At 43.4% G+C, this 13,461-nt stretch overlaps 1 protein-coding gene across 2 annotated transcripts in view; it reads right to left on the reverse strand.

Annotated features, from left to right (window-relative positions):
* The window catches only part of LOC121879876 (serine/threonine-protein kinase 26-like), a 112,499-nt gene that overhangs the window by 66,443 nt on the left and 32,595 nt on the right, over nt 1–13,461 (reverse strand). The gene's annotated exons all lie outside the window — the stretch shown is intronic.

Raw genomic sequence — 13,461 nt, forward strand, 5'->3', positions numbered from 1 at the left:
TCCATCAATTAAACAAACGGGAATTACTATAATTTACGGTACAAAAATCCAATGGCAGCTAAAGACACCCCAAACTTAATGAAAATCGACCTACAGTTTACCCCAAGTCCATCAACTGGCGGACGTATGGGGGTGAAAAAAAAACTTCCCTTAGCCTGGTGAGTTGACACGAGTCTTGCCAAGTGTTTGTTATGCTCACACGAACAATTTTCCTCGTGTTATTTGAGGCGTTTAACCAAGTCCGGCAATTTACGATATAAGAGTATTACAGGCGACACCGTTTAAGTGACACTGTGCTGTAGTATCTCTAATAAGCCGGCCTGACAAATTGGTACAAAGAATGAACGCACGTGACACTGGAAATGGTTCCCTATTTATTTATTTTTTACACAGTTGCTATTAAAGATGGACAATTCCCCTCCATCGTGCCACAAGAAAGTCCACGATATAAAGTATTGATAATTGAACACTTCTGACCTCTTGTTGTGATGTATTCCTATAGTAGGTTTGGTTAATTCCCCGAGACATCGTGCCCAGAACTCCTAAACACACAGACGAAAGTTTACGTGTTCCTTTAACCCACCTGGACGATGGTTACAGATCCAAGGTCGCCATTCATAGCCAAAAATAAAGCATGATTTGTTACTGAGCTAAAATTGGTTAACTTTTATAGCGGAATGGATAATTATGTATTAATTTAGTTTATAGTTTCACCATCGTATCCCCAGTGTAGCGACTTAACAGCGTCTTCACTGAACTAAAGCAGGTGGTGGTGTACTGTATGTGCGTGACACTATGGATTTCCTATGTTGTGGTGGAACTGTAAGTGGGTGTTGTGGTGCTTACGATGTGGTGTTTGCCAGGTCAGATAGTGCAAGTGTATTGGTTTATGCTGTGGTTCGTGGGCGTAGTGGTGTACCTCCCATAGTGTGTGTGTGTGAGTTGAGGGAGAGCCTGGGTGTCCCTATACATGTATACGGAATGCGCTAGGTGTAGCGGTAAACCTCCCGTAGTGTGGTGTGTGCCTTAGTGAGGACCTGAGTGCATCGGCGATAACATTCGGGCTCAGGATGATGAGGTTGGTACCGAGGTGTAGTAACTGTAGTTGTTAGTTGGTAATTAACCCACTGTGGTCAACTGTTAACTACCCCTTACATGTGTTTAAGTGCCTCTTTAGGGCGTCCTGAGAGGGGGTCCATGGGGGTGTCCATAACGTCTAGCGTGGAGGTGTTGCGGCCAAGAATCTCACCACCTGGCACCATACGTCAGTCTTCCTCACCACACACCTTGGGTTCTCTGACGGCTAATGTTATCAAGTTCTCTGTAACCTGTCCAGAACAAACACACACACACACACACACACACACGTACGTTGCAGTAATCATAAGTTCGACTTTTCTTTCCTAATTCCAAACTCTTACACAGAAGTCAGGAAAGTTACCCACACGTCACTGGTCAAACAAATCAGCCACTTTTGCCCATACCTGGAGTCTGATATTCTTACCCTGTGTTGGTCTAACCTTTACCTGTCCTTAGTAGTGATTTAAGCCATTAATACAATTATCACCGTCGTAACCGTTCTTAATATACCTGTACATATACTAATACTTTAATACTTTAAATACAAACTCAACTCAGCAGGTATAGACTTTAATTAATAATAACCTGTATATAATTTTTTTTCAATTACCATTACAACTGTTATTTCATATTGCTTTTAAACCTTCTTTTGGCAACCATGTTCGGTCTAAAATATAGCCCAATCATTATGGAGGTATCATGGGTTATTCCTCGATTACCTCACCAAGGAAACCTCCCAGGCGAGAAACACTCCCACGCAACACCTTCCTCCATGTGTTACTGCACCCAGGTACACAGGTTCCGTGTTTTATCATTTAAAATTTAGTGTTAAGTGAAGTTAGATGCACGGCGACTGTCACCCAATACTACCCAGGTGGTAATCTTTCACACCACACTGCAACAGGTTAAGGTCTAACCACTGGCAATGACCTGGCTGCAACCCGTTTTAGACGTCCACTGCCGAATTTACTAGAAAATTATTTTTTTTTCTAATAACCAATTTAGCACTTTAATCACATCACTATCACATGTCACTATCAGGGCTATTCTTCTCAGACATCATTCCATTATAATGTAAAAAAAAAACAACCTTGTAGAGCCAGTTCATCCGGTTTAACATTTCGTTCACAATGGATAAGATGTCTCAACACCGACAAGCATTATCCCGTTAGAAACCTAAAGCACTCCGTGACTCCTGTTAGAAGCACGAGCGTTAGAGTTAATATGGGAGAACTTTGGTCACACGGTATCTCGGTCCAACTCTCCTCTTCAGGCACTATGTATCATATAAGAGTCACGGTCACTTGTCTTTCCCATATTTAATGCTACAAGTTATCACCAGCGTACAGTAATAGAGCCACACCGTTAGTAGGTCCAGCTATTATCCATTATGCAATTTTTAGAAACATTTAACCACTAAAGACACATTTTATTTTCTGAACTTCAATCACTAAAACGGGTAAAGAATGATTTGTTACTACATTGTCATTTTTTTTTTCACCGTTGTCTCAGGAGGGTGGTGCCTTCAGTATGAGGGGTGGTGGCCTACTGAACAGCTGTAGGTGGACCAGTGGTAGGCTGGGTGTTAGGGTGTGCCGGGCAAGACAACACCTCTAGGTCCCTCCCCATCCTCACACACACACACCTCTACGCACTTCAGAACTCTCCGCTTTCTTCACTTTACACTCCCTCGTTCTTTTCAATTACACTGTTTTCGTTTTGTGTACACTGACTTTTGTTAACAGTCATTAAACAACAACAAAAAAGATCACATACGTAGATAAATCCAACTATAATTATATCACAACTCACATAACAGGTCCGTAAACACCTCCATCATATTCACTAACCTATATTTAACCAACTTATTGAGTTGAGGATCACAAAAGCAATCACAAATATGGTGTGGTTTTATGCAACTACAGGTGGCGTGGTGTATGAAATCACATGACACCGTGTTTACAATCACATACGTATCAAGACCCCGCCAATAAATCACAATTACGACCTGACGCGCTACACATATGGGCGTAAAGCAACAGTACGGCACACCTGTCGAGTAGTGTAGGGTGTGTGAGGACGGTAAGGTGTCCAGCTGGGCCCGGTCCCCGTACTACTGTCACCACACCACCCAACACACCTCCGCTCGTCACGCCCACCGACGTCGCTCTCTCCCTCACCATTCACACACCAACACACGCACCATCACGTATAGAAAACCCTACAGTATAGCTACACCCTCCCAGCCCAGCCCCCACACCCCCACCTTCATCCCACAATATCTAACCACAGTTCAAGATAAGGGGGGGGGGGGCGGTTGAGCACGACAATAACTGTTTAATAATACAAATGAAAACAAAAAGTAAAACATTAGCATCCAACTAGGTGAAAAACTTTAACGACAGACAGACAGACAGAAAGGGCAAACTGTTTAATGCCCAGCAACAGATGGAGGGGGTACAAAATAAATAAACAATAACTAACAATAATAATAATAATAATCACAAACATTTAGACGTACATCAATAAGAGAAACGTTGTCTAATTAACCAGGATCAATGAGAAAATAAATGATAAGGAAAAGTATAAGGCACAAGGACTTGGAAACGGCGTAACGCATGAACAGGATCCATGAGGGATACGGATCCTTCACCACTGAGGGAGGGGAGGAGGAGAGGTGAGGGAGGAAGACTGAGGAGGGAGGAGGAAGGGAGGGAGACCAGGAGGGAGGGAGACAGGAGGGAGAGGAGGAGTTGGGGAGGAGGAGGGCAGGGGGGAGGGAGGGAGCGAGGGGGAGGGGGGAGGGAGACAGGGGGGGAGGAGACAGGGGAGGGAGAGACGGGGAGGGAGGAGACGAGGAGGAGACCTTGAGGAGGGAGAGACAGGGAGGAGACGGGAGAGGGGAGGAGGCAGGGGAGGGGAGGAGACGAGGGAGGGGAGGAGACGGGAGGGAAGGAGGGATAAAAGAGGTCGCCCAGGGAACAATGCCGTCTAAAGTTCAGCGTCGTGTTGGCCCTGGCATTCCCTGCACCACACCGGATCAAAACGATAAGCAACTTGACCACCGTCCCAAGCCTACTCACCACTCATAAATATTCTCTTTATCAACTAAGCCTCTCTTAGGGAAATACGCCAAAGCACCTAAACAAATCACTGTTATTATATTATCGTATCTTTCAAAAAATTTATTGTAATGGAAAAGCTAATGGTTACCTAAAACATAGTAAGAAAGCTCCCATAGCAGGTGTGTGAGAGGTTCATTCAGCTGGTCTTCCTTGATAGGTTAGAACCAAAGTAGTACAGTAGAGTGACAACGTTAGATGGTGAGTCGCTAGTTCCTGGAGTGTTGTCTCTGAAGTACATGGTGGGTGTTGTAAGGCACCGCACTCCCATAAATACTCCTCGCTATAGACCAGTAATTTATTCCCCATCACCCACTTGTTATCATTACCGCCGCCGCTCCTCTTGTCCACCTTCATTACGAACCATTTATCACGAAGGGTTAATTCTGTGAGTGAGTTCCTTATAACATAATCCGTTGAGAGTCTTCTTGTGCCTTCCTTAACTATTCCTTTCCCAGCCTCTGCCTTTATTACCAGTAGTGTTTTATTGAGCGCCTGTTTCCTTCAACACCTTGCCTACGGTTTTACGTCTGCTTGTCACTGCCAGTGTTGTGCCGCTTGTCATCGTCACGCTGGGCACTCTGTCAGCTGTTTCATCAGCTGACAACCGCCCCGCCCACCTCCCCCGCCCGGACAATCTCTCAATCTTCTGGATCGCAGTCAAAGACGCTGTTTACAGCCGCTCTACAAAGGCCACTTTACAAACGGACCTTCAACAATGCTTTTCAATTCCCGGAACCATTTGCTCACTCAATTCGCCACGGTTGTATTACAGTGATGCCAACGGTCACCACACATCACAATAAAAAAACATGACCAGTTATCAATATACAGAGTTCCACAAAATATCTCTAAAAACTATTTCCATTAACCTGAAATTAAAACAGAGAAATATACATAACATTATTCTAGGTTAACGGACATCCACAAAAGAACCCGTTATAAATATGGTGGTTAAGAAGAGGGGATAGTGGATGAAGGGAGAATGGAAGGAAGGGAGGAGAGAGGGGAGAGGAGCGTGTGAGTGGTGGCAACACTGGGTCTTTGTGGGCAGCTGGGGGCTCCCGGCTGTGAGGACCCGAGATGAAAGGCCACAGGCAAACCAACTTTTCACTCAGCTTATCCGGAAAAAGGGTTGCAAAATGCAGCCCCACACACACACACCACCAAAGCTTTGTTTTGATCACCAACTGATTCAGGGTATATGTACCGCCACCGACTACTTACTGTACTTCCTACCCAAGAAAAGGTGCGTAAAGGTTATCTTGAATGCTGCATTATTACTTCAAGAAAAAAATCACAATACCCCAAGAAAAAGAGAGAAAAAAAATCCCAATTGAAAGTGCTAAGCTTTGTTGCAGGAAAGACAAGTCATTACGTGTCAAATTTCGCAAACTATAAACTCGTTTACATGACTCAAACTGTGGCAGTATACATTGAGGTAATTACTGCCGCCGGAATGTAGCCATGCCATGGATACCTTAACAATGGGAGCGACACACACACACACACACACACACACACACACACACGAGGGTTAGGTAGGATGTATAATGTATATACAGGGTGTTCATAAATGATTACCCTGATTAAAACATAAGAGCATACTGTATTTAGGGTTATCATTTATGGACACCCTGTACATTAGTCAAAGACAGACTCAAGGCAAAAATACTTTCAATAATCCTTTAAGAGGCAGACCAGTACCTGACAAAAGTGAGATTTTTACGACAAAGGGAACCATCAAGGCGGGCGTTGTCTCCTTTCCACCCATTACAGGAGTCCTTCATTACTACTCCGTCTCATTTCCTTCGTACCCAACACTTCCTTAATCTACGAAAACAAATCAATTTAACCACACAATCGTCTACAGGATGTAACCAGATTAAAAAAAAAAATTACCATTAATTATCACTAACAAAATCTTATCTTATGATTCTTCTAAAGACATAATAGTTTAATAAATGCTTAAGATATGTTTTCTAAATAGGAAATAAACTGTGATATTGTTATTAAATGTCAAGTCAGCGGCGGGAGGACAAAATCCTTGATCCTACTTCATTAATATTACTGTAAATCCTAACAGTGATTAACAGCAAGACAACATAACCCTGGAACTCTTATAAAGGTAAGAGATAAAATGCTAAAGATGAGTGTTCTAAAATGGGGATTATAATGTGATAGTGTTAGAAAATGTCAAATCAGTTGCGGGGGGGAAAAAAGAACCTTGGTGGAATCTCTTATGGAACAACCTATACTCTGCCCCTTGTTATACATCAGATCACACCACCTAACCTAACCCTATTGATGCATTATAACCCACTAACTACTGCCTCCTGACCCGGTATCTTTTCATCTTATCATTATTATCACCACCAATTGTTGCTTACTGACCGCCTTTTAATATCAAGACCTTACACACTGACCTATTAATAGTTCTTCATTACTTCGTCTACCATAACACCAGATAGGCACCGACACATGACTCTACCAGCTTGACTGCCTGCCTACCTGCCTGCCTGTGTCTGCCTACCTGTGTCTGTCTACCTGCCTCCCTAAGTAGTCGGGGCTGGTTTGAGGTTAATGTCAACAATACATCTCTCAAATGCCGAACTGTTATTCCTTCATACGTGTCGAGTTCCACGCCTCATTGCCAACTGTATGTAACGGATTGGATTTTCGAACTCGAATGAGCATAAACTTTAAAATACATTACACGAAAGGTTCAAATGTCCCGTAAAAGCGACAGGTAGAACAGATCTCTAAAGAACGGGACTTATATAAGATTTTCCCGTGACGAAAAAATACAAATAAAAGGTGAAAAACATATGGCAATGACTCGGGTGTATTTATAATGCTCGAGGAGGAGGAAGAGGATTTGGAGGAAGAGGAGGGTATGGAGGAAGAGGAGGGTATGGAGGAAGAGGATTTGGAGGAAGAGGAGGGTATGGAGGAAGAGGAGGGTATGGAGGAAGAGGAGGGTATGGAGGAAGAGGATTTGGAGGAAGAGGAGGGTATGAAGGAGGAGGAGGACTATAGTGTCGGTGTGTACGAAGGATATAGATGGAGGAAGTGTGTTCAAGAGACGAGGAATGAAAATAGTATAAAGAGAACGAGGAAGGAGACCGTCAAAACGAGGGAGGACACGATCAGCGAGAAGGATAATACAGGAGAAAGTCTGTGTATGTGAGGAGGACGATGAAGGAGGTAGGAAGCAATGAAGGAGGCGATAAGGATGAAGGAGGAAGATAACCGTAGACTATGGACAATGAAGGCAAGCATGGGCGGAGGAGGGCTGGAGTGGGGGAGGGAGGAGCTGGAGTGGGGAAGGAAGCTGGAGGTGGGGGAGCTAGATGGGGGGAAAGGGGCTGGAGTGGGGGGAAAACTGGAGTGGGGAGGGAGAGAAGATGTGGAGTGGGGGGGAGGAGGGGCTTTGGAGTGCTGTGGAAGAAACTGAGTGGGGGGAAGGAGCTGGAGTGGGGGGGAGCTGGTGGGGGGAGGCTGGTGGGAGGCTGGGTGGGAGGAGGCTGGAGTGGGGAGGAGGCTGGGTGGAGGCTGGAGTGAGGAGGCAGGCAGGAGGAGGAGCTGGAGTGGTGTGTGAAGAAGGCACCAGGTGTGACCAGGTGAGGAAGAGGAGGGAACACAGGCCAGGCTGACTGTAGTGACAAATAACACTGGGAGGCCATGAACCAGGGCAGCCAGCCGACAAGACTCACCACCACTACACCGCCACCTCATCACCACCGCGACACCATCATCACCAACATCACTCCGCCACCACACCACCACTACTACTACTACATCACCACACCACCACCACTACTACACCACCACATCACCACACCACCTCTACACCACCACTACTACTACTACATCACCACACCACCACCACTACTACACCACCACCACCACACCTCCACTACTACTACATCACCACACCTGCCTACTAAACCAACACCACTGCTTTACCAGCACCTCCATCCAGAACCTTATCGAAGAGCAATTTACTGTATCACGCATCCCCAAGATACGAGTTTTACTGTAACATCACACTCTTTACTACAACTAACACCACCACCTCGGTCTCCTCAACTCCACAGCAACCCAGCTTCACAGCTTCTTAAAAATACAGCCATCAAAAGAAGCTCTAGCCATCTCACCTAAAAAAAAAATAAAGTCCGCCAACTTTGAAAAAATTCTCTCTTCGGTGATACTTTAACTAAACAGCCACAACTATAACTAAGGAAAGGTCAAAAACATCCTTATTTGTTCCCTTAACTACACTCTTCATGTCATCAGTAGTTTACTAGAGCTTCAACGCCAATAGCCGATTTACAGTCCCAGAAAATCGCCACCATTCAAAAGTTTCTTCAGCCACTATAATAAACAAAACAAGAGCAACCACAACTACTACTATTACCATCACAATTACTACTACCACCACCACCACTTCTACCACCACTACTACTAATGTTGCTACTACTAAAACAACACCACATGGCAACGTTCCCCTTCAATTTCACACACACACACACACACACACACACACACCACTTCCTATCTAACGCCAATATCCAGAATCATAAATAATAATGCAGCTAACACGGCGGCGTTTGCAGCTCTGGTTGGCACGAGTGTTAAGTCAATTAGCCGCAAGAACCACGCCCCGTAGGAGGTCGTCTCTATAACCCAATTGTTGCCGTGTTAGGAATATGGTTAAGTCATGTTCTGGACCATAACCCCTCCACAACACTTAGGTAATGGAGCTGATGTTACTGCCAATATACTCCAGTTTATTGGACTAACTTTCTGACATACGTCATATTCTTCTGTTATTGGTAATCTAACTTGTTTATTGAGCTAGTCTAGTCTATTAATGCTCTTGCTATTTCCATTGGTAATAAAACCTGTTTATCAGAATCTATTAAATACATCCGATATTGTTAATTGTAATCTAACTAATTTATTTGGTAACATTATCAATATATTACTGATAATGTCGATATAACTACTTTACTGAATTAACTTATCACTACTACATAATTAGTGAAAATATAATAAGTTTATTGGGTAATCGTTTATCAATATGTTCATCTTGTTAACTGATAATGGAATTTATATATTCAACTTAAGCAATAAAATTCTCATATGGAAATACAAATGCATCTGATTAGATTACCCCCACTCACCTCCATCTCTCAAGGTTCTACAGCATGTGTTCAGTGTTCCCTAGTATGTCACAGTTCAAAGTTTACTGCTGAACGATTAGCATTGATTCGTCTTCACCCTCTGAGGACCAAGTTTTGTTATAACGCTTCAAGGACGATGGTGTCACTGTAACTCTTCAAGGACGATGGTGTCACTGTAAGTCTTGAAGGACGATGGTGTCACTAACTCTACAGGGACGATGGTGTCACTGTAAGTCTTGAAGGACGATGGTGTCACTGTAAGTCTTGAAGGGCGATGGTGTCACTAACTCTTCAAGGACGATGGTGTCACTAACTCTTGAAGGACGATGGTGTCACTGTAATTCTTGAAGGGCGATGGTGTCACTAACTCTTGAAGGACGATGGTGTCACTGTAAATCTTGAAGGGCGATGGTGTCACTGTAATTCTTGAAGGACGATGGTGTCACTGTAAGTCTTGAAGGGCGATGGTATCACTAACTCTTCAAGGACGATGGTGTCACTGTAACTCTTGAAGGACGATGGTGTCACTGTAAGTCTTGAGGAGCCATGATGTCACTGTAACTCTTCAAGGACGATGGTGTCACTAAATCCTGAAGGGCGATGGTGTCACTGTAATTCTTCAAGGACGATGGTGTCACTAAAACTCTTTCAAGACGATGGTTAAAGCTGTGATTTTTTTTGAGAACGATAACTTAAGATAAAATCCTCTAGAGGTGAAACTGTCATCCCCCAATGCATTAATCAGACGTAATGGTCAAAGTCAAGTGTTTAACTTAATGAAAAAACAACAGCAAAATAACCAGCGAGAAAAAATAAACTGCATTAACCCGTACGTAAAATCCCTCAAGCAAGAAACACCCACCCAACCAGGCGTGGAATTGTAAGGCTGACCTGACGTAATGCAGAGTCAATTGCTTAATCAAATATATATATAAGTGTAGTGCTAAATTTGGGTACAGGTATCTAGTCAAGTGAAAGGGCAGCAGCTTCAGTGTAATTACTTTCCATTAGGATAGGTGGAGTGGGAGGTGGATAGTGTGTGGTTGGATGGTTGAGGTGGACGACTAGGTGAAGAATAGGGAGATGGATAGAGGTGGATAGTGTGTGGTTGGATGGTTGAGGTGGACGACTAGGTGAAGAATAGGGGAAGTGGATTGTGTGGTTTGGTGGTTGAGGTGGATAGTGTGTGGTTGGATGGTTGAGGTGGACGACTAGGAAAGAATGAGGGAGGTGGATAGTGTGGTTGGGTGGTTGAAGTGGATAGTGTGGTTGGATGGTTGAAGTGGATTGTGTGGTTGGGAGGCTGAGGTGGATAGTGTGGCTGGGTGGTTGAGGTGAACAGAAATAAATCGGGGTCCGGGAAGGCCACGGAGCTTGACGACCAAACGGGACCCCCACGACACCCCACCAGCCCCCACTCACCACACTCTTATAAACGACATCTTACACCAGTCCCCACTCACCACACTCTTATAAACGACCTCTTACACCAGTCCCCACTCACCACACTCTTATAAACGACCTCTTACACCAGTCCCCACTCTCTTATAAAACGACCTCTCACCAGTCCCTACCCCTACCCTAATTTATAAACGACCTCACCACACCAGTCCCCACTCACCACACTCTTATAAACGACCTCTTATACCAGTCCCCACTCACCACACTCTTATAAACGACCTCTTACACCAGTCCCCACTCACCACACTCTTATAAACGACATCTTACACCAGTCCCCACTCACCCACTCTCATAAACGACATCTACCAGTCCCCACTCACCACACTCTTATAAACGACATCTTACACCAGTCCCCACTCACCACACTCTTATAAACGACATCTTATAAACGACATCTTACACCAGTCCCCACTCACCACACTCTTATAAACGACATCTTACACCAGTCCCCACTCACCACACTCTTATAAACGACATCTTACACCAGTCCCCACTCACCACACTCTTATAAACGACCTCTTACACCAGTCCCCACTCACCACACTCTTATAAACGACATCTTACACCAGTCCCCACTCACCACACTCTAATAAACGACCTTTTACACCACAAGAAAAACCACATTACCAGAGCAAAAAATAAATAATATAAATTAGTAAGTAAATAATATATCTGTCAATATATTCTTTCCACAAACCTGTTTTTGGGAATGTCTGTCACAACAACGAAATTGAAAATATATATATAATGATGATGATGATGATGATAATAATAATAATAATGATGTAAGTAAGTAATTAAGTAAATAATAGTTCATCAGGCCCCGAGGTATAGGTTAACGTTTATTGATCATTCAAGACGAGGTCAGTGAAGCCATTATCCAGTAACACGCCACCAACATAACTCTGGTGGCTCCACTCTCCTCACCTACGACAACATTTACTTCACCTGTACGCAAAACAGATGAAGTAACAGCATCTTGTCTCCACTAAACCTAACCTAACCTATATTAACACCACAACACACACGAGAGAACCATTAATGGAACAAGGAGACAGATGGTTACATGAGCAGTTAAGTGTGAGGGTGATTACTGCAGGGCTTCTCTTCTACGGCTCCTTAGTCAACAGCGACACTTTTTTACTGGGTCGTCGAGCGCACACTAACATGCTGAAGTGTATTTGTGGAAGTTCCTCATTAATGTAATCCTCAACCTACATACATACTGCATTGAAAGGTCACGAAATCCCCAATTAACCAGATAATGTCTCCAATGCCAGACCTTTAAGGAAGCCACAGACCCAATTTAAAATTTCCAGCTTATAGGTGAAATAAAAAAGGGCGCAGTCGAGTGGATACAACAGTCGCTTACTGACCCAACGGTAGCCGGTTCGAGATACCCCTCTCATTAACCTAGCTACAGTATGTGTACAGTACTTAACTTTACAAGATGCCTATAAGGGAAAGGCCGAAAGACGGTAGAGTAGTGCTAGCTACGCTTTTTATTTGTGTGGATCGAAGGTTTAGTCTCCAGTGTGCTGTATCTACCCTGTCTACTTTCACGTCACATAATAACTGAATATAAGGGAAATTAATATATATTTTTTTTTAAGTTACTAGCTAATACACACATCACGAAAACCTTGAATACTAACTCATACTATTATTTCGTACCGTCCTATGGATACATCACATGAAATTATTATTCTCATATATACTTCAAAGGTAAAATAGCTATTACATTAAATATTATTCTCAGAAAGAATCTATTTCATTCTTATTCCATGTAACCAAGGAACACATTGTCAATCAGGGTTTACATTATCAAAAGTTCGTACGATAACTATCATCGTGAAAGAAGTGGTAAGAATGCACTGCAGAGCTGACTTTAAATTTTTCGTTCAAAAAATAGCATTAAAATTACACCGCAACTCTAACTTATGATAAGTTCGCATGAAAATGGGCTCCCTAGCGGCTTGTTACAGGCTTTCAGAGTATAGTACATTGAAGAGTGTAGACTGCATGTTTTTTCTCAGTACACAAGGAGGCAGAGTAGCCTGCACTCGACCGCCTTTCCTTCCCCAAGAAAAAGTAACGAAATTAACGAAGAAAATCTTTCCAGGGGGTTTAGACAAAAATTTTATCACCTAACTGGTGCTAAAAGAACATAACTTGTTTACATAGGTGAGGTCGAGTCTCAGCGTAATGTCAATAATATTTTTGGAGGTTCTGCATTTACATACACTGTATAAGGAATATTCATCGTTCGAACCTTTGAGGATCTGGAATCAGTCACACAATCGGACAGAACCGCCACACAATCCTACCCATACAGATCCAGATGAACAGCGGTACTCTTAAAGAAACCTCCATACCTGTGCTGTCACCTGTCAACCATCAATTACGTCACCTCCTCCTCTCCCATACTCCTCACCCTGGCTAAGTATCTATCTATCACGCCCTTAAAACCTTCCACCCTCACTATTCAATAAATCCCATTTCATTTGCCACAACCCCTCACTAAAAGCGCCAATATTTTACTCTTATTTGCATTTATATTACTTTCCTCCATCACAAGACAATCAAAATTCATTTACTTTAGATTGCAA

This window comes from Homarus americanus, unplaced genomic scaffold (genome assembly GCF_018991925.1).
Source record: "Homarus americanus isolate GMGI-L3 unplaced genomic scaffold, GMGI_Hamer_2.0 scaffold32095, whole genome shotgun sequence".
NCBI classification, from domain to species: domain Eukaryota; kingdom Metazoa; phylum Arthropoda; class Malacostraca; order Decapoda; family Nephropidae; genus Homarus; species Homarus americanus.